Here is a 22,031-nt window from a genome sequence, read left to right as displayed (position 1 = left end):
GTTAAAGGAAATGAGGGGCCCGTTTGACAAATTTATGAAGGGCGCCAACAGTCACCGAAACGAAGGTGCATAGGGGAACGTTATTTTTTTTTTAATGTGTTATGCTTATCAGTGGGATAATAATACTTAGATTAATAAATCGCTTAAAGAAAATTACCGTTAGTTGACGTTCTACGTCACGCTCGCGGTATTACAGGATGTGCTACGTCCGCCGCTATGGTCGAGGGTGGCGCTGGTGAACACTCTCAAGGCTCGCTTACACCCAGTAAACATAAATACCCACGAGAGCAGCAGATTGGACAGCCGTCGCCGTAGCTCAGTTGGTAAGAGCACCGGACGCGGTATTCGGAGGTCGTGGGTTCGGATCCCACCGGCGGCATGGTTGTTTTTTCTGCTGCTTTATAAGTAATTTTCTTTAAGCGATTTATTAATCTAAGTATTATTATCCCACTGATAAGCATAACACATTAAAAAAAAAAAATAACGTTCCCCTATGCACCTTCGTTTCGGTGACTGTTGGCGCCCTTCATAAATTTGTCAAACGGGCCCCTCATTTCCTTTAACTTGTCTGCTAATAGCTTAACGAGGGTCTCGGTTCTCGCAGTCTTGATGCCATAGGTAGCATAAGAGGGCTCTCGCACAGTTTCCGCCCCCACCGTTAGATGACGTTCTACGTCACGCTCGCGGTATTACAGGATGTGCTACGTCCGCCGCTATGGTCGAGGGTGGCGCTGGTGAACACTCTCAAGGCTCGCTTACACCCAGTAAACATAAATGCCCACGAGAGCAGCAGATTGGACAGCCGTCGCCGTAGCTCAGTTGGTAAGAGCACCGGACGCGATATTCGGAGGTCGTGGGTTCGGATCCCACCGGCGGCATGGTTGTTTTTTCTGCTGCTTTATAAGTAATTTTCTTTAGGCGATTTATTAATCTAAGTATTATTATCCCACTGATAAGCATAACACATTAAAAAAAAAAATTAACGTTCCCCTATGCACCTTCGTTTCGGTGACTGTTGGCGCCCTTCATAAATTTGTCAAACGGGCCCCTCATTTCCTTTAACTTGTCTGCTAATAGCTTAACGAGGGTCTCGGTTCTCGCAGTCTTGATGCCATAGGTAGCATAAGAGGGCTCTCGCACAGTTTCCGCACTCACCGTTAGATGACGTTCTACGTCACGCTCGCGGTATTACAGGATGTGCTACGTCCGCCGCTATGGTCGAGGGTGGCGCTGGTGAACACTCTCAAGGCTCGCTTACACCCAGTAAACATAAATACCCACGAGAGCAGCAGATTGGACAGCCGTCGCCGTAGCTCAGTTGGTAAGAGCACCGGACGCGATATTCGGAGGTCGTGCGTTCGGATCCCACCGGCGGCATGGTTGTTTTTTCTGCTGCTTTATAACTAATTTTCTTTAAGCGATTTATTAATCTAACTATTATTATCCCACTGATAAGCATAACACATTAAAAAAAAAATAACGTTCCCCTATGCACCTTCGTTTCGGTGACTGTTGGCGCCCTTCATAAATTTGTCAAACGGGCCCCTCATTTCCTTTAACTTGTCTGCTAATAGCTTAACGAGGGTCTCGGTTCTCGCAGTCTTGATGCCATAGGTAGCATAAGAGGGCTCTCGCACAGTTTCCGCCCTCACCGTTAGATGACGTTCTACGTCACGCTCGCGGTATTACAGGATGTGCTACGTCCGCCGCTATGGTCGAGGGTGGCGCTGGTGAACACTCTCAAGGCTCGCTTACACCCAGTAAACATAAATACCCACGAGAGCAGCAGATTGGACAGCCGTCGCCGTAGCTCAGTTGGTAAGAGCACCGGACGCGATATTCGGAGGTCGTGGGTTCGGATCCCACCGGCGGCATGGTTGTTTTTTCTGCTGCTTTATAAGTAATTTTCTTTAAGCGATTTATTAATCTAAGTATTATTATCCCACTGATAAGCATAACACATTAAAAAAAAAATAACATTCCCCTATGCACCTTCGTTTCGGTGACTGTTGGCGCCCTTCATAAATTTGTCAAACGGGCCCCTCATTTCCTTTAACTTGTCTGCTAATAGCTTAACGAGGGTCTCGGTTCTCGCAGTCTTGATGCCATAGGTAGCATAAGAGGGCTCTCGCACAGTTTCCGCCCTCACCGTTAGGTGACGTTCTACGTCACGCTCGCGGTATTACAGGATGTGCTACGTCCGCCGCTATGGTCGAGGGTGGCGCTGGTGAACACTCTCAAGGCTCGCTTACACCCAGTAAACATAAATACCCACGAGAGCAGCAGATTGGACAGCCGTCGCCGTAGCTCAGTTGGTAAGAGCACCGGACGCGATACTCGGAGGTCGTGGGTTCGGATCCCACCGGCGGCATGGTTGTTTTTTCTGCTGCTTTATAAGTAATTTTCTTTAAGCGATTTATTAATCTAAGTATTATTATCCCACTGATAAGCATAACACATTAAAAAAAAAAATTAACGTTCCCCTATGCACCTTCGTTTCGGTGACTGTTGGCGCCCTTCATAAATTTGTCAAACGGGCCCCTCATTTCCTTTAACTTGTCTGCTAATAGCTTAACGAGGGTCTCGGTTCTCGCAGTCTTGATGCCATAGGTAGCATAAGAGGGCTCTCGCACAGTTTCCGCCCTCACCGTTAGATGACGTTCTACGTCACGCTCGCGGTATTACACGATGTGCTACGTCCGCCGCTATGGTCGAGGGTGGCGCTGGTGAACACTCTCAAGGCTCGCTTACACCCAGTAAACATAAATACCCACGAGAGCAGCAGATTGGACAGCCGTCGCCGTAGCTCAGTTGGTAAGAGCACCGGACGCGATATTCGGAGGTCGTGGGTTCGGATCCCACCGGCGGCATGGTTGTTTTTTCTGCTGCTTTATAAGTAATTTTCTTTAAGCGATTTATTATTCTAAGTATTATTATCCCACTGATAAGCATAACACATTAAAAAAAAAAAATTAACGTTCCCCTATGCACCTTCGTTTCGGTGACTGTTGGCGCCCTTCATATATATATATATATATATATATATATATATATATATATATATATATATAAATTCAAAGTTGAAGACGCTTCATTTAGCCATAGATTTATTTTGAGTCGACGTTTCGGACAGAGCCTGTCCTTTCTCAAGACTGAGGTTACAGGGGTCTTCTTCCTCTTCTTAAGGAGTTGGCACTGGCACACATGTACGACACATGAACAAAAGAAACAAACGGAGGCAAAGAATACTAGAAAAGATACAGATAGAAAGAGAAAAAGGGGAACAAATAAAAAAGAAGAAAAACGTGTTGTACCCCGCCGTCCACCCCGAAGCCGTGGGGAGCCGACCCCGGACGAGGGAAACAAAAAAAAAGGAAAACACGGAGCGGAAGGGGATAATGGCTACCCATTAAGGCAACAGAGCGGCGGCGTGTAAGGTGGACAGGAGCAGACGGTGGCGGGATCGCCCTACACACAAAAGTTAAAGACGCGTGCACTCGCGTGCCCCGACCATAAAGAGTAAACAAATAAACAGAATAAAATGCAGACAGGGCCGGAGCTTCCGTCATCTGGAACCACTTCGGCAGCCAGAGCCAAGCCCGAATCAGCGGCGCCGTGAGCTTAACTAAACACACGTGCACTGTGCATGAAAACACCCAGACACAGAGCAGTAAAACATCCGAGCTCATGCCAGTGTCGTGTGGCGGCTAAATGACAATAGCGGGAGCATTTAAGCGAGTAAGGTGTACAGAAACAGACGGTGGCGGAATTGTCCAACATATATAAATTAGAGATGCTTGCACTCGCGTGACCTGGCCAGAAAAAGTAAACAAATAAACAAAATAAAATGCATTTTATTTTGTTTATTTGTAACCTCAGTCTTGAGAAAGGACAGGCTCTGTCCGAAACGTCGACTCAAAATAAATCTATGGCTAAATGAAGCGTTTTCAACTTTGAATTTCTGCCTCTAGCAACCAAATACGTTTATCTTTCTCTATATATATATATATATATATATATATATATATATATATATATATATAAATATATATATATATATATATATATATATATATATATATATATATATATATATATATATATATATATATATATATATATATATATATATATATGACGAAGTGCAAAGGACAAAATGATGACAACACGTGCCATTGCGCAGGGAAAGGTTGTACAATTTGTTGTTTTTATCGTGAATTATCATCATTGCTGCCAAAAGCAGGTCTTGAAAAACAACCACCACATGCATCAATATGGCGAACAATTCTTTTATCTTTCATGGTATGACGGCAGTCATATTTTGAGATGAGTGCTAACTAAAACGCTAAGTAAACATGATCTGCGGCCTGTATAACTCTCTGCGCTGTGTATTTCTCAACGGGTACGACGAGCGCATTACTCGCGAGACAATAGCTACGCACATACGCTTATTTGACACTTTTGAGCATTGCAGAATCGCAGTGCGAGCAGTTGCTTTCAGAAGGGCGCGTGACAGCCACCACTGTGGCTGATTGCTTATGGCGCTCGGCTGCAGACAGAAAAGATGCAGGTTCAATCGCTGCCGCTGCGGTCGAATTTTGATGGAGGCTAAATTCATTAGGCTCGTGTACTATGTCATGACAATGGAGGCAAAACGCTAAAGGGCCCGTGTGCTGTGTGATGTTTGTGTACGTTAAAGATCCCCATGTGGTAGAAATTATTCCGGAGCCCTCCACAGGGCACTCCTTGTTCCTTTCTTCTTTCACTCCCTCCTTTATCCCTTTCCTTATGGCGTGGTTAATGTGTCCAACGATAGATGAGACAGATACTTCGCCATTTCCTTTCCCCAAAAACCAATTATTATTATTATTATTATTATTATTATTATTATTATTATTATTATTATTATTATTATTATTATTATTATTATTATTATTATTATTATTATTATTATTATTATTATTAAAGAACAGCAGCTGGTGGAAGTTTCCGGAGCCTCTTCACTACGGCGTGCCTGATAGCCTGAGTCGCTTTGTGACGTTAAACACCAATTAACCAGACCGCGTGACAGAGAGCGTCCCCTTCTACCAACAGGCTGTCGCGTTCATGACCAAGCGGACCGGTAAAAATTACAAGGAAAAATATTTCTTTGGAAGCAACTTTTGATACGCAGCTCGTACACGAAATTATTGGTGGTATTCTGTAGCATTGCTACCCATCTTCAGTTCATTACCGCAACAGATAGTCAACATTGGTGCTTGCAAGACGACAGTGCAGAGCCATGTCGGTGGCAATATAGGAGCCATACTTCTGAAAACTGCACGCTAGCTTGAGCGGGCAAAGAACTCGCAAAACTACCTCTTTTGGTATTTTATTTGCCTTGCCATCTGGTGTATTCGATCCAGGGCCAGCATCGCGGGTTGTTTCTGGCGCCACGTATTTTGCTCTTGAGAGGTAGCTAAATTCTTCCGCTGGGAGGCACGCAATTTTTGCAGGCGACGGTAACTAGGTAGGCACAAGTGACGCTATTTCGCCTTTCTCGCTCATCTTTGCAGTATTTCAAAATCAGATTGAAACACAGAGCGCCTTCTGTAAAAAGGGGAAAAATTCGAATATGCTTCCACAGTTTCGCGCTTTCGAAGAGATTTTAAAGTGTCACAGTACGAACTTTCGCAGTTGTCGTCACGGTATAAAGAAGGTAAGAAATAATCCACTGCTCGTGAAGACAGGCATCCTCAGCTGCGTATCGACTGCAGGAAAGGAGTCTCGTTCAGTTGTGTATTGCGGGCAATTTTCTTTGTATTGAATTTTGTGAGAAAATATAAAGTGATGTTCCCTTGATTTGCGAACGTGAGCTATAAATTGCCACGGCACGTTGAGCACACCTTCTTTGTCGGCTTTTCTCTTGTTGTCATAGAAACTTTTTGTTGCATTTTGTCTGAGAGGCTTTTCACTTTTGCAGTTAGTAGCTTGGTTGCAGTATGAGATTACTAGTTGCCCGTTAGTATGAGCCGCTTATGTTTAAAAATATAAAACAGATCTTCGGCACGCGCTGAGCAGTGCCAACCAAGCAGTACACGTCACACCAAAGGGCACATGTGAAGCCATCTCCGTTGTTCGGTCTACGTTAGGAGAGTAGCCAGTTGCGGGCACTGTAACGCGGACTGCATAGATTAGGTCAAACCGCATGTTCAGCAGGAAGCGACGTGTATCTGTGGCAACCACTGAACAAGCGCCGGAGACGTCTGCTTTTCTAACGGTTTGAGTGATGGTGAATTGTTGAGTCAAACGCCGAGGATCATCGCTTAATAATAATAATTGTTTTTTTTGGAAAGGAAATGGCGCAGTATCTGTCTCATATATCACTGGGCACCTGAACCGCGCCATAAAGGAACGGGAAAAGAGGGAGTGAAAGAAAAAAGGAAGAAAGAGGTGCCGTAGTGGAGTGCTTTGGGATAATTTCGACCAACTGGGGATCTTTAACGTGCACTGACATCGCACAGCACACGGGCGCCTTTGCGTTTTTCCTCCATAAAAACGCAGCCGCCGCGGTCGGGTTCGAACCCGGGAACTCCGGATCAGTAGTCGAGCGCCCTAACCACTGAGCCACCGCGGCGGGAGGATCATCGCTTCTGAAATCCTATTCCAAATGTTCCTACTCCAATGTGTGACTTTGCTTGTATGTTGTCAGTGTTACTACCGTTAGCCGGTGACATTAAAGCAAATCGTGGTCCACCTGTGCACTCTTAAGAAAAAGATGGTGCTCTAAAAAGGTTTAAAGTCCGACAGTCTGAGATCCTCGGGCGGTAAAAAAATTCATCCAGTCCACCTTAGCGGACTATGAAAAATCTTTCATTGACTTAAGAACTAGGCTGCATAAGATTTAACAGTACTGCTCCTCTTTAGCAACAGTGATGATCGATATTGAGGCCATCGAGTCTATCGCAAAGGATTGCGTGGCCGAAGTGTCGTCGCTGACTGTCCATGTCGCTGACTCTGACGACGCAGCTTCAGAGCAACCTTATGTTCTATGGCATCAAAGACGCTCACAGCGGATCATAGAGCAGGTTTGAACAACTAGTAATCGGCCTCTGCAAAGAAATTAGAAATAGGTATACAACCACGAGGCATATAGCATGAACACATGCTAGGCACCATTGCATTTCACGAGACGCAGGCCACGCATTGAACGATTAAGTTATTTCCAAGACAAAGATAAGATTCTATTACTAGCCGAGAAGTTTAATACCATCAATTGCGCAGTTCCCGAGCACTTTTCGCTTAGTGTTCGTGCAGCAGTTTCGTCTCTCATTAAATTTGGAGCGGTTCGAGGGATGAAGTAGGTGAAGGCAAGGTGAAGACAAGATGAAGGCAAGGTGATTTCTTACAAGAAAACTTACGTGTTATATCCAGTCTAACACTCTAAAATGATGCATATTTTAGCAATCAGTTTTGACACCTTCAAAACACACTTCATTGTCATGTTCTTTAGCTCTGTTTACTAACAGACGCAGTGTTATTCCAAAGAAACATTGTGTGCATAATCTCACGTGTTCGAGTTCATGCAATATTCTTCGTTTATCTGAATTATGCCTCGAATTATCCTTGATTGATTCCTATACCTTGCCCTAGTTAACAAACATCGCCATCTTTCGCAAAGACACAAATGATAACTCCCACGGAGGCGGTGTGTTTATCGGTGTCAATCGCCTTCTGAATTTTACTCTAGTTAACCTACCATCCCCATTTAAAATGAATTGGCTCTTTGGGAAAGGAAATGGGGCAGTATCTGTCTCACATATCAAAGGACACCTGGATCTCACTTAAAGGAAGGGCTAAATGAAGGAGGCGGTGTGATTATCGCTGTCAATCGTCTTCTGAATTTTACTCTAGTTAACCTACCATCCCCATTTAAAATTAATTGGCTTTTTGGGAAAGGAAATGGGGCAGTATCTGTCTCACATATCGACGGACACCTGGACCGCACTTAAGGGAAGGGCTAAATGAAGGACTGAGAGAAGAACGGAATAAAGAGGTGCCGTAGTGGAGGGCTCCGGAATAACTTCAACCACTTGGAGTTATTCACCAACCCTCCATGACGTTACCTCTTTCTTCCTTTCTTGTCTTAGTCCATCGTTTATTCGTGTCTTTACAGCGTGGTTCAGGTGTCCGCTGATATGTGAGACAGATACTGAGCCATTTCCTTTCCCAAACAGCCAATTCAGTTTAAATGGGGTTGATAGGTTAACTAGAGTAAAATGTAGAAAACGATTATTCGAATTTTTGGTAATATTCAGAACCGCCCACTCTCGTTGGAGATATCGCCCGCCGAACACCGACGCCTCTTTTGTACATCATTTTCACGACGCACTGAACACGCTTACCGAAACATATCAAAACTCTCAAGCTCTTCTTTTTAGGGACTTATACCTTCCTTCCATACACTTGATCGGCTTTGCTTCCACTTTATCGAAAAATAGCATGGCTAGCTAATTTGTAAACATCTGTCCCACTTTCACATTAACCGAGCCTATCATTAATCGAACACGCACCTCTGTTGAATCTTCAAACATTCATGACCTTATCTTTAATTCCCAACCAGTATGCAGCTCCACTATAACATGTCTGCAAGGCCTCAGTGATCACGCAATCATTCATACTACATTCACCTGTAAAGTGCTCAAAAGGAAACAAAAGTCAAAAGAAACCTATGGTTTAATGCCGGTGTGATTACTGTAGCGTAACTAATGAATTACCAAGTTTCTATGATAGTTTCGAATCGAGTAATCAGTCGCGCTCAACCGAATCGAACAGTATCCTCTTAAAATTCGATATGCAGCGGTTAATTACATGTTTTATTCCAAATAATAAAATAACCGAGAGTCTGAAATGATCCTGATTTATTGCGAACTGAGAACGCCTAAGTAATGAGATAAAGCACCTTTTGCGATGTGCCACAAACAGCTCTGAGCTATCTTGGGGCAAATACTACTCTGCTTCTAGCCACTGCGATGCACCAGAATTGAAAGGAAACCGAAAATTTTACGTTACTACCTTTCCTTCGATGTTGCAAAACACCTCAAGGCCTTTCGCAAATGTATTTGTCGCAATGAATCCAACGTTATACCCCTTTTTGATCCTGATGACTTGCCTATGCCTGATTCTGGAGACGCCGATGTGCTGTACAATGCATTTTGTTCTATTTTCACCCATGAGTCTTTAGAATCTTCCCGATGCCGCTGCTCACAATCAACCTCGATAACAAACACAATCTTCAATGTCAGTGGTATCGTCAAATAACAACCTAATTAAAAATCAAGTTCAGTTGATGACTACGGAGCTAACGATAATGTTTCAAAGAACACTAAGCACATATGCAGTTTAAATATATCGCCTTTATTTCAGCAGTCACTAACTGCGGGTTATGTTCCATCAGACTGGCGGAGTGAAAATAATTCTTGAATTTAAGAAAGGCAACGGATGGCTAAATAATTGTCGAATAATTTCTATCACTTGCATCTGTTAAAAATAACTAAAAATTGTTATATACTAGGCTGTAGCTAAATGTTTGCATATGTCAATTACTTTTATTCTTCCCAACATGGTTTTCTCTTAGGACATTCATGTAATTCTCGGCTCACACTTTTCCTTTATGACTTGGATTCTTTAATGAGTGGAACATTCCTGTTGTCACCCTATATTTATTAATCTGAAAACGGATTAGATGACGACCTCCATAAGGGCATAATACCTAAAATTTTAAATTTTAACCTTCGTCTATCTGTGTTAGAGCAGATGCGAAGATTTCTAACTAACCGCCGAATACATGTTCCCGGAAAATGGTTTTCATGCTCGATGCCCTCCGTCCGGTCTCGTGTTCCCCAAGGAACTGTTCTCCGTGCTCTTATTTTCCTCATCTATATCAATGTTATTTAGTTATATTGAGTTTTATGGCGCAAAAGTAACTGAGGCTATGGTGTGGCATCAGCTGCATTAATGACGATGCCTAATAACGTCACTTCTGAAATTTTCCTCTTAGCTGACTACTGCGTCATATACTGTCCGCGCACAAATCACGTAGCTTTTTACAGTCAACAAGAGGATCTTAATAAAGTACTAGTTTGGTGTGACACTTGCCTCATGACGCTCAGTGTAAGCTAGACTTCCCTGTTATCATTCCACGCGACCCTCCTCAGTGACTCCTGAAAATACACATATGTTAATATTTTTATGATTTAACCTGGACACTTCAGGCAAACAGCGTAACTAACTCGGCTAACCGTGTATTAGGCAATCTTGGTCTCCATCTGACGCTGGCACGATCTTCTGTTAAATTTCTTGCCTGCAAAACCGCAATCCGCTCTATAATAGAATATTCCATTAACTACAGTCGAATTCATTCTGAAGTTAACTAGATGTATAATATGATTAATTTTACTGCAACAGTGCTACAGCAATAAAAACACAACTTGATCTACCCCTTGGAACGCCGTCGTAAAATATTCCGGCTCTCTCTCTCATTGATTTTATCATTCATTTACGCCGGACAACAATATTATCAGACCACCCTACCGCTATTCCCGCAATATTCACTCCAGCGCTGTGTATCCCCCCGCGCGTGCGCAGTTACATATGCGCAGTTACCGGAATTATTTTTGTTCCAACTGCCGGTGACCCAAATCACCTGCTGAACATATCGCTACCACCAGTGACCGGTCACGCTTCAAGTCTGCAATCCAAGCCCATCGTCCAAGCCTTTCCACCTAAGCGTCTTATGCCATTTTATCTCCCCCCTCATTTAATGCCGTGGCCAGGAAGTTTTGAGGTATAATAAACAATCATAATAATAACGAAACCAATCCTTCGCGCTGCTAGCCAAAAACTCTTGGATCTGCTGCAGATGTTTGTGACCTACTAATCTACCGCTTTTTTTTTTTTACAACGTAATGTAGATGTACTGTCTCACTTCGGCCAACACCCATTTATCTCTCTCTTTGCTTGTGTAGGTCTGCACACGCGCACGATCCATCATAATAATCACTGCGCAGGATGACGGAACAAACCCAAGAACTAATCTTTCTTTTAAAATTCAAGTCAATGTTCATATGCAATCAGAAATGTATTGCTCGTGGGGAGTCAAGTGAAAACGAAGATCATGGGCTCTCAAGACCAACAATATCAGTAGGATTCTAGCAATAAATGATTGCCTCACTATAAACTGCTACAGCATAAAAGCAATGAATCATATAACAATAAAAGAAAATATCGCCGCGTAGCATTTGGAAGTTTGTGCTCAAAGCAGCCGATACGCAGCTTTTTGATAGTCACGATGGATGCGAGTAGGCTCACCTGCAATATATTTAGCCTTCTGCAGCTACCTCTACTTTCATCGAGATTATTGCACGTTCTTCAAGCGCCTTTTCTCGAAAGTCCTTCGTCAGCTTTAAACTCAATGTGGAAGTGAGCGGCGGCAATTCTTTTAACGCGGAAGCACTCGAACGCTCACCAACCCCGACTGTTAATCTGATACTGATCTTACTATGTTGAGGCGTTTCCTAGCAACAGCAACGCAACATTAGGTTTTTGTGCGCGAAATAAAAATAAAGAAAATAAATATTGCTGCGTTTGCGATCCGAGCACGAGGCGGCACGAACACACCAGTTTCGCTAGCCAGTGCACGAGAGCATTACGCTATCGAGGCAGCCGATCACGCCTCCTATCAAATTGCAACACACCCTTGTGCTGTACATTAATGATCTTCATCTTCATCAACATGCATTTGCGGTGCGAACCGGTCAGATCAGCTAAACCTTGATCAGAGCTTAACCTGAGTCTAATATCGTCGCCAGACGTGCCGACTATCCAGCAAAGTAACACCATCATCTAATCATGCAAAACACATGCTTTCTTACATATACTCGGTTTAAATATATTAAAACCTCAGCATTTCCTGTCATGACCGCCGGGAACGCTTGTTGCTATAATCACCGCCGAATGCAGTCATTTGGCTCGGCAAGACCGCCCCAATAAAAAGTTCAATTTGGAAGCATTTCACTCTCTTACTGACGGCTGCACTGCAGTCACGACCACGTGATATCAGGTGGAGGTGCCTGGTGGTCGAGTTTCTGAAGAACTTAACACACATCGGCGAAAATGTGACTTCGCTGAAAATTGCCGACGTGCCGTTTATATGGCAAACGCCGCAGGCAGAAGCTCAGCATTGTAGCCTCATCCAGTCCTTCCCCGCTTTGAGCAAGTTGCCGATACCGAAATTCTTGAAAACGGGAATATCATAGGCCTAGACAGATTCGTCGTTCAGATTAATGACCGTCAGAAAACATCGCGTGCGTTGCCCGTTGCCTATCAAACGGTGAAGCTAACTACATATTTTGACGAACGAGAAAGAGGGCTCCACCGCCATCAGGGCGACATCGAAATTGGTCCCGTAACAGTACGTCCACCCTTTCAAAGTTCTGAGAGGTCGCTAAGCACTTTGCTGGAATGCCAATTTTAAGTCTCCCAAGTCCGCCACACTCGATGAAGACTTGGTCTCGAAAAGGTCGACTTCACCGTAGCCTCCAACGCTCGATGGCAACCGTTCGATACAGACTGGCTGTCACGAGCCGCCGTCGACACGCCGCCAAATCCCGATCACGACGCCTTCCTGAGATTCTAAGCGCCAGCAATTTTGCACGACATCAGCGCTCAAAATTGAGTTGAAACACCATGACCAGTAGATGGAAATCAAACTAGCCTCGCTCCCCGAATATTCAAGCTCAAAATGCCGTCTTTTCCCACAGAACGACGTGTTCACAGAGAAAGATTTCATTCACAGTAAGACCTCTAGCTTCTCGTCGTTCCCAACAACTTAAGAAAAAAAATTCTGCACAATTTCAACGACAAACCGATAGCTGGGCAAATAGGGTCTTTCCACGCGCTGCGACGCATTCAAGACACATAATGGGCCGCAACTGCTCGCCGACGTCGCGCAGTACGGCAACGCCTGTTCAGATTGTCAGCAACGAAAGACACCCCCCGCCAAGACTGCAGGGCTTCGCATATAAATCAGGCCACCAAGCGAGCGTTCCAGAAGTTCAACTTGTCCCTCCTAGGTCACTCTCGCCGTCCAGGTCTGAAAGCACAGTAACAGTTTTGGCGTGTGACTACCGACCTGCTGGCCGAAGCAAAAGCGCTATCAAATCTACAGGAGCAGAAGTCGCATGTCTTCACAAAACACTTCCTGCTGCGGCAAGGTGTCCCCAAAGTCCTTATTATAGACCAGAGAATACTGTTCATAGCAGAGCTGATGCAAGCTATGTTGTGTTTGAGACGAACGATCTTCCGGAGGAAAACTGCCAACCATCCATAGACAAATGGCGCCACGGAGCGCTCAAACACAAACACTGCTGACATGCTTATCATGTTGTCAAGGCGGAACACAAGGCATGAGATGTGGTCCTGTCCTACATCACCTTCGCATACCCCACCGCAGTACGCGCTACCACCGAGATGACACGTCCTCGTCTTTTTTATGGCAGGGAGGTGGAACGGTCGCGTTCGGCACTATGCTCCCAACGTCTCTTACGAAAACAACCTCAAGGCAACCACCTTTCTTTAGATTGGAGAAACCTGACCTCTGGGCCGCCTAGAGATAAGAGACCCGCACCGTAACGACGCCAGACTCTACATCCTACTACAGGTGAGAGAACTGGATGTCGACACGAATGGAACGTGGGTGCTTAATGGCTAACTGTTAGTGTTATTTCGCGCCTTGCAAAATATTTGGACGAATAGCTGAACAGGACTACAAACCTGTCGCAGCGTTTGTCCAGTGTCCTTGTTCTGCTCCGTCGTAGTATGCGCTGTTTTGCAAAAATACATGTGTACCGACTCGCCCAACTGATCTTTCTGCTTAGAACTACAAAGTCATTCTATTTGCTGTGAAAGCATCGCGGAGGGGCAGTGAACACTGCGCGGTGGTGTTGTGCGACCACTAATGAACATTACGGTTCACACTTTCTACGTGTACCTTGGTTTCCTATACGCCAGTTGAAGTACAGTTGTGTTTGCATTTTGAGTCTTTGTTTTCGTTCCTTTTAAGCTTGGGGTCACGGAATATTTACAGAGGGCAATTGCGCAAAGCTTTCCAATGTTTATTTTTTTTTACGCTTTGTCACTTTTTGTGGCGATAGATGCCACCGGACTCATCTGGAGTGCTTGCTGACCTTCAAAACCTTGTGTGGGTCTTGTCTGACAGGCACAACCTGGCAAATCTTGGAAAAACTGTCAAAAAGAAAAAGAGCGGGGCACTGCGTATTTTTTTTTCCGCGAAAACTCATAAAGAAGGCGTTCCCTTTAGAGCCAATGATTCAGAGCGGGATACGTGGCAGGGGGCTTTATCGAAGTTTTTACAAAAACCTTTGCGTAAACTCTGAATAGCGGACCCGTTCATGATAAAGAATTCTCAAGAGGTTATCGCATTTCTTCGTGACCACGAAAGCTCGAATCAACCCTTGTTTCCTTTTTCAATAGATGTAACCGAGCTGTTTTATTCCATACCTCAGGACAAACTCTTTTGTGCTCTTAAAGGTACAATTGATAACTATGGCCCTGTGGCCTTTCAGAATGCATGCGGATTAAGTGTAGATAACTTTTAGAAATGCTTAGGTATTATCTTTCATCAACCATTGTCAATTTTGAAGGAAAGAACTTCATTCAAGGGCTTGGCGTTTGTATTGGCTCTTGCATAACCCCTTTGTTGAGTGACATATTTTTATCTTACTGTGAGAAGCGAATTGCTGAACGCCTTGACACAGCCTACTTGGCTAAGGTTTTTAGGTACGTGGATGATTACGCTATTTTCCTGAAAGTGGTTACGCATGAGGGAGGTATGACAGCAGTGCACCGGGTTCTAGAAATCTTCTGCGAGTGCTCTTTTGATCTTAGCTTCACCCATGAGGTGCCAGCGCATGGTTCCTTGCAATTCCTTGATATCTGTATTGTTGTCCGCGAAACCCAAGCGTGCTGGAGGTATCAGCCTCGCTCAAAAAAGCGATTTTAAGCCACCAATTAGCTCATTCTAAGCTTGTTAAAAGCGGTATCACAAAAAACTGCCTGCGTGCTGCTGTAGACAAGTCCTGTAATCATGAAATGGCACACCGCGTGAAGTTGTCAGCTAAAAAAGGCTGACCAGTGTTGTTTCCTTGGGGAGTTAATCACCTCTGTGCTAGAGGCCATTGCGAATGAAGCCAGGGGCGTACCTGAGCACCACCGTAGGGAAGAAGCGCAACGCAAGAGACCCGTTGCCATCCCATACTACCACCAGATCTCGCATCGCTTGAAAAAAGCGGCTCAGAAGGGCGACGTGCCGGTGGTCTTCACCGCGGCCTAAAAACTGGCCGGCCTGTGCAACAAGGTGCCGGGAAAGCACAAAGAAGAATGCGGTACCAAGCACGCAGAAAGATTTGTCCCGTGCGAAAGGGGGGTTGTTTACCGTATACCCCTCTCCTGTTGGAAAAGCTACATCGGACAAACTGGACATAGTATAAACGTCAGACTTCAGGAGCACCACGCAGGTGTAGGCGCATTGGCGGGGGGAGGGCATGTCGCCAACCATTGTAGCCACTGCCGTGGTTGCACGCCTCGGTTCCGCGATACCACTATCCTCAAAAAGGTCGGGTCTAAACTAAGCAGAGAAGTGTATGAGGCCTACTCTATCAAGAAGGAATCCGGCTATTGTGTCAGCAAAACCTCGGTTAACCTGTCCGATAAAGAGTATTCATATCTAGATTGCAAGATGTCTCGTACACGCCCGCGCACAAGTGTTACCTGATGATAGTTTGTCATGTTACCACGTGATTACGATGATTTTATAATTGTGACGCACTGTTGTAATAAACAAGTTGAAGTTCCGCGCTCTGTCCTGCAGATTTTTTCCTCGTCCCTGGTCTTTTATTGAGCGGTTTCAAGATGCACTCTACAAATAGTCACCAACTAGCCTCTCTATTATACCTCAAAACGAATTTTGCAGGTTCTTTCAGCGCATTATCGTGAGAAGTTTTAAACTAACCGAGGCTTTTAGGGGCACTGATGCTCTTCGTCGATGACCACTGAGCTACCTTGTTCCTGTTGCCGCTGTCGAGTTCTGTTCTTTGTAGGTCAAGTCAGCTAACTAAACAGTTTTTAGAACCGTCTACCTATTTTTGCCTAATGCCGTAACCACAACGTGACATAAAGGTTAACACAGAATCACATGAGAACAGAGAACAGGGTATTGTGTAATACAACGACATGATCATTTAAAACAAATTAGCCGAGTTGGAATTTTCTCTTGAAAGTTATATTTAGTCCATTCGCTGTAACCATGCGGAGAAGATTAAAATAGCAGGGTTGTAGCATTTGCAAGGAACAATTATTAAGCGGCCTACTTTCACAAGCGGCTTTTACAACGGAAAGTGTTAACTGGCAAAACATAGCTACATGCATGCAGCAGAGTCGTCAGGATGTCTGTCTATAGCACTCAAAAGGAGTGATCTGGGCTGTGCGGACGAAATCAACTGCTAAAGCTTGGTTTGAGACAGCCTCCGTTTGAGCAGGCGCCGCCACATTGGTGACTAACTTCATTTTTTTTTTCGCCTCGCCTCACCGAAGATGCGATGGGCAGCGGCCGCAAGGGATGGTACTGCCGGTCATAAATAAAAAAACCGGAGATCACGCGTCTCGACGCGCACTGCCCGCGAGCACTGCGGGCCCAAATTTAGCATAAATATTTCACTTTCGCCACCATTCTGCCAATTTATAATAATTTTTTCTGCGTGCATATGACACCTGCTGTCGGCATCAGTATCCTCTTCAGGCGGAAAATCTTAAGAGGGCAACTTGAAAGCTTTCAATTTTTTTTTTCAAGTGAGCATGCTATGATTGTCCAGTGGAAATTCGCATCCTTCCGGATGCTTAGTTAATCGCTTTAAGTCGAAACATCATATCAGCACAACTTCATTCCACACAAGCTTGAAAGTGTCTGTCATACTGTTTTTTCGTAATTCATCAAAGACGACTTGCTAAATTTCAAAACTCAGCAAATAACTTAAACTGTTTAAAGCCCTAATCTTGCGAAAACCAGCAAACAAAAATCTGCACGGACCACTGCCGTACACATGCCACTACGCTTATTTTGAAAACAATGTTTCGCTTTAATGTCGCACGGCAGGCTTGAAATACTCCTCGGCATAGCGTCGCACAATTCAGTCATTTTCTGCAGTGCCCATATTTGTGCGCATCGCGGTTTCTACACAAGAACCTGTGTGTGCTAATGTTGTGTAGACAAATGTGACCACCATGCTGGAAGCATACATATAATTCGAACACACTCCTGTAAACATCGACACGTTTTGTGAGCTCGATTGTAAAAAAAAAAATCTACAGCTGGCGAAGACTACATTCTTTAATGTCATGCCGTCAGCGATGGTAAGGATTCAAAAGATATATGCCAAAAGCAAGCAAGCGCGGCGCATGCAGGAAAAAAAAACAATATGTCCAAGGAATGCTGATAACAAATTTGTGCGGCGCATTAAAGTTCCTGTGCGTGCGAACTTTACAGCAGCAGATGGCAACAAGCATTGTCTCTGCTTTTGTCCCGAGTCACTGCGCACGTTGCGCCGGCGATTCCAGCTTTTGGCAAGTAAAGCGCAAAGTTTAAGCCATTGCATTCTGTGCGGCGGCGCATGCTTTGATTTACACTCTCTCAAACTAGACGTTACCGGTAGATAAAGTACGGGCAGGCAAAGGCGCGCTGCTCGATATGTCTACACGGCCGTTCTGATAATTGCGCGGGTACTCCACCCACATCAGACGAAGAGCCAGATTATCCAACGAACCTATTACCACAGAGCTGGTTTTATGGTTCAATAAAACCTGTTGCTGGGCTAGTTGGTCGCACATACTTGAATAAAAAGGTAGCGCAAAAAGCGTGAAAATCTCGTTTTCTTTCCGGGTACAAAGTATCCGGGGACTGCTGGTCTCATTAGTACCCGGCACGTGGTTTCAGTTCTGCATTTGAGACATGATCCAGGGGGCCATATATATTGGCGCAATGTTCGAAGCACGCTGGTAAGAATGGGTCATATGTAGTACAAGTGTTGACATCGTCGTCCCAATGTCGTAAATGCCACTCTATGCTACCTCCAATGATCGCTTGCTTGTTTTCTCTCTCCGCCGTATTGGCAATGTCACTCCATGGCACCTCCAACGATGGACCTTGATGTGTGCTCTTTACCCCATAGTGCCTATGGCATTCGATCACGCTTCAAACGATGACCTTATTTGTCCGCTGCTTGCCGCGTATTTGCACTGTCACCTCATGACACATCCAACGCCGGCTCTGCGATTCGCGATGCCAATTTCTGTCAAAAGTTCGCAGTTTTAGTTTTTGCGCTTGTTTCAATATTTGTATTAAGCTGTCCTCGTCAATGTCCCCGCTACACAACGAAGTATTTCCACAAACAAGGAGATACAACGGTTGTCGGGGATACAAGGAGAAAATGATGCTCAGGGGCAGCTTGACTGACCCCTAGTACAGTTACAGTGTCGGCAGCAGGACACATGCAGATATCGAGATACCACCCTGCCAACGGCGAAAGGACGGCCGCCCAGTATACTTTATGACGATGTGCGCCGAACAAAGTGAGCACAGTGCGTCCACGCAAGCGCAGAACAGTGGGATAAGTGTTGTGTCTTTGTTTATTTGAATAAATGCGTTTCAATCTTTGTGTTTCATAACACAATTGACACAAAGAACATGTTTGTAAACACAACTTTGAGACGCTGAGCTGAGACGCACTCTTCCCGCAGCGTGACCAACTGCAGTGCTCAAGAAACAATGCCATCTTCTATCAGCAGGCTGCAGCTTTCGTGAGAAAGCGCGAGGCCACATAGCCTCCTATATTTTACATGCCTAGTCATCGGCGCCAAGGACACTGGATGCCGACCGTCGCCCTTTTCATCGAGGCTGCGGGTGTCGCTTCTCCCTGATCGGCAAGAGTAGGCGTGCAGCAATAAATGGGACGCTCGCATCGTAGACAACACGCTCGTGGCGGTAAGATTGAAGTGCGCGAACCAGCAGTAGTGGTACTCGGCTGTTTAGTGGTCGTTAACCGATGAAACTGCAGTGAGCGTAGCTTCTATGAGCACGTGTTCGGTATTCGACAAACCTCACGCGATCAGCTTTTGTAGCGAGAGCTACACTGGGCTACCAAACGAGTATTTTTCGGTACATGATAGAGGCCAGTTGTACGCATGCGCCGTTACCATGGCTTCGCCCTCGCCGCGCACCCACTCCACCTTCAAAGCCCTGCGTGACGTTACGCGGATCAGCAGTTGTGCGCATGCGTCGATACCATGGTAACCAGAGAGACGCCACAGCTGCGCCACGTTCTTCGCCGCCGCCTCACCGCACGCCGCTCTATCACCCGAACCTCGCGTCGAATGCGCAGGATTGCGTATAAAAGGCGGAGATGCAGTGGGCGTCTGTATCACAACGTTTGATTTATGGGTGTTTAACGTCCCAAAACAACTCAGGCTATGAGGGACGTCGTAGTGAAGGGCTCGAGAAATTTCGACCACCTGGGTTTATTTAACTTGCACTGACATCGCACAGTACACGGGCCTCTATAATTTTGCCTACATCGAAATTCAACCGCCGCGGCTGGGGTTGAACCCGCGTCTTTCGTGCCAGCAGCCGAGCGCCATAAGCACTCAGCCACCGCGGCGGCCCCTATCACAACGTTTGGCATGCATGCGGAGAAGTAGAGTCCAGCCGCTTCTAAACGGCGGTATAGACAAGAGAAGGTTAACTCTTCTGATCCTGAGGTTTTCGCCTGGCAGTTGACATGAACAAAATAAGAACACTGGAGTCTGTGTTTACGTGAAACAAGGTGTCACCGCTCTCAGGCATCTGCAGTCAATCGCTGTGAATAATAGTGAAGTCTGCTGTGTTCGGCTTCTGGAAAGCGGCATTATCATCCAAGGAATCTACGCGGCACCGGGAACATCTGTCAAGCAGACGATTGATGTGGTTGCGACGTGTATACCAGCCTGCAGCACGGTTTCACAGTTGTGTGTAACTTTCGGTGATTTCAACAGTAAACAGGACTCTCTTAGTCAGTGTATGAAAGAAAAGTGCAACTTTAATTTGCTTTGGACTCTCACGTCCAGACTTCCCAAAGGGGAACTAGTATAGAGCTTGTATTCTAAAGAGGTTCTAGCAAATCGAAATACTGTATCGACAAAATTGAGACCGCTGCATGCTATTTCACAGATCATCGGCGCGTGCTCTTCTCTGTCAAGCAAAATGAATAACAGACGTGTATACCCAATGTCGGTCATTGCTAAATATACAGTGACCGCAACAAGCTCAGCCAGGGAAACGTACCTCTCGCTACGTATATGCTGGCACAGCCGAGCTAAGCCATTGCCAATTTCTTTTAGTTGAAGCGCATTGCTGTAGCCCTAGCGCTACCTTCACACTCTCGCTATAATCAGTTCTAAGCACTTACGGGCGGAGACGGCGAGTTTGAGTTACGGGGAAACAAAAAATTAGCTGCTGTTTAACTACTGCTGAAGCTGATTAGTGAGCGAAAGCTCTGGTGTGTCGGGCATCTAGACGCTGCTTGGCGTCTCTAACAATGAGTGCGTTCAGTACATGATAGGCAGCGCGTTCACCCTGCCACCCTTGCAGTTTAATTAATGACTGATTGCGAGAGGTTGGTCACCCAATAAATGCTGCGGCCTATTGCTGCAGTGCAGCGTGTCTGCCATAACGTTTTAAGCGCTAATGCATGCGGCCACATACCTCAAACCGCAATTGAGGCGTCCACTGACACAGGGAGAAAGTTATGCGCTCTTCATTTCCTCAAAATCTCCGCAGAGAGTATTCAACGCCCACGCCAATGGACACAATGAACGCCGGCGGCCTATAGATTCAGTGGTGCGTTTCCACCGCAGTGTTGTCAATGCCAGCGCATGCAGCGCACATTTGTCGCTACCGCCGCGTCGCTTAAAGCGCGGCTGAGTTGTCCACTTTGCCTTAGGGCCAGTTATGCGGCTTTTTGTGCTTTCGAAGCTTTCAGTCTTCGTAGGTTTCGGCGCAGCTTCAGACGCCACGCAGTGAAAGTCGCTGAAGGTCAAATGTGCGTGATCGGCAAAACTCGCGGAACATGCCATAGTTAAACTAATGCTTTAAAACGGTCTTGGTGATTAAAAAGGTCTGTACTAGCCTAAGCAGATTTGCCTCCTTCATGCGAGCCAGCTTGTTTGCGACGCGGCAAATAACCCTAGCAATGTGTTGTGCGCTTTTTTGTATGCTTTCCAACGCTTCATGTGTGTTACGCGTGTAGCTCCAGTATGCGCTTGCCGTTGACCCGCGGGATTGCTTGTCTGCATACCCTAAAAGTGATGTTCGGTTTTCCTTTGCTTTGCTGCGCTTGTGCTGTCATTGTGAGTCCTGATTTTTCGCCACCGGCAGCACGCATACAAAATAGAGAATCCAATCGTTTTGAATTGCGCACCAGCGCACCAAACCCTTCAGGGAAATGAGGGAGCTCATGAGATCTTCCGAGGGCTGAATTTCCGACCGATCTCCGCGACTCCCTTCGAGGATAAATACAGGTCAAAGAACGAGCTGATATACTCTTTTCAAGATATCCCACAGTTCTACATACTTTGCTGACTGGAAAGTCCATAACCACAGGAAACTCAGCAAGAAGGAGGAAGCAGCATAGCATTGAGGCAGTTGGAGGTGGGCACGTTCCCGAACCCAGCCACACTGAGTAGGTTCGTGCCCGTCTTCAACGACGGCAAATGTAGGGCTTGTTGGGAAGGGGTGCCGCTATCTCGTATGATGTGGGCTTGCACCCTATCCACCACTTCAGTGGAGAGTACGGAGTCATGAGAGGCTTTGCTACGCAGGCAGGGCCTGGAAGAGCAGAATACAGTGATCAGACGAGCCTTTGAAGCCCCCAGGTTTCAAGGGATCT

The 22,031-nt window shown here is 45.5% G+C and overlaps 1 non-coding gene across 1 annotated transcript; it reads left to right on the top strand.

The window, feature by feature from the left end:
* The first annotated feature begins 305 nt into the window (after nucleotides 1–305).
* On the top strand, nucleotides 306–379 carry TRNAP-CGG (transfer RNA proline (anticodon CGG)). The gene has a single exon. It is a non-coding gene; the product is annotated as a tRNA-Pro (tRNA).
* The last annotated feature ends 21,652 nt before the right edge of the window (nucleotides 380–22,031 follow it).

This window comes from Amblyomma americanum, chromosome 3, assembly GCF_052857255.1.
Source record: "Amblyomma americanum isolate KBUSLIRL-KWMA chromosome 3, ASM5285725v1, whole genome shotgun sequence".
Classification (NCBI taxonomy): Eukaryota; Metazoa; Arthropoda; class Arachnida; order Ixodida; family Ixodidae; genus Amblyomma; species Amblyomma americanum.
This window is presented reverse-complemented; position numbering and strand designations above follow the sequence as displayed.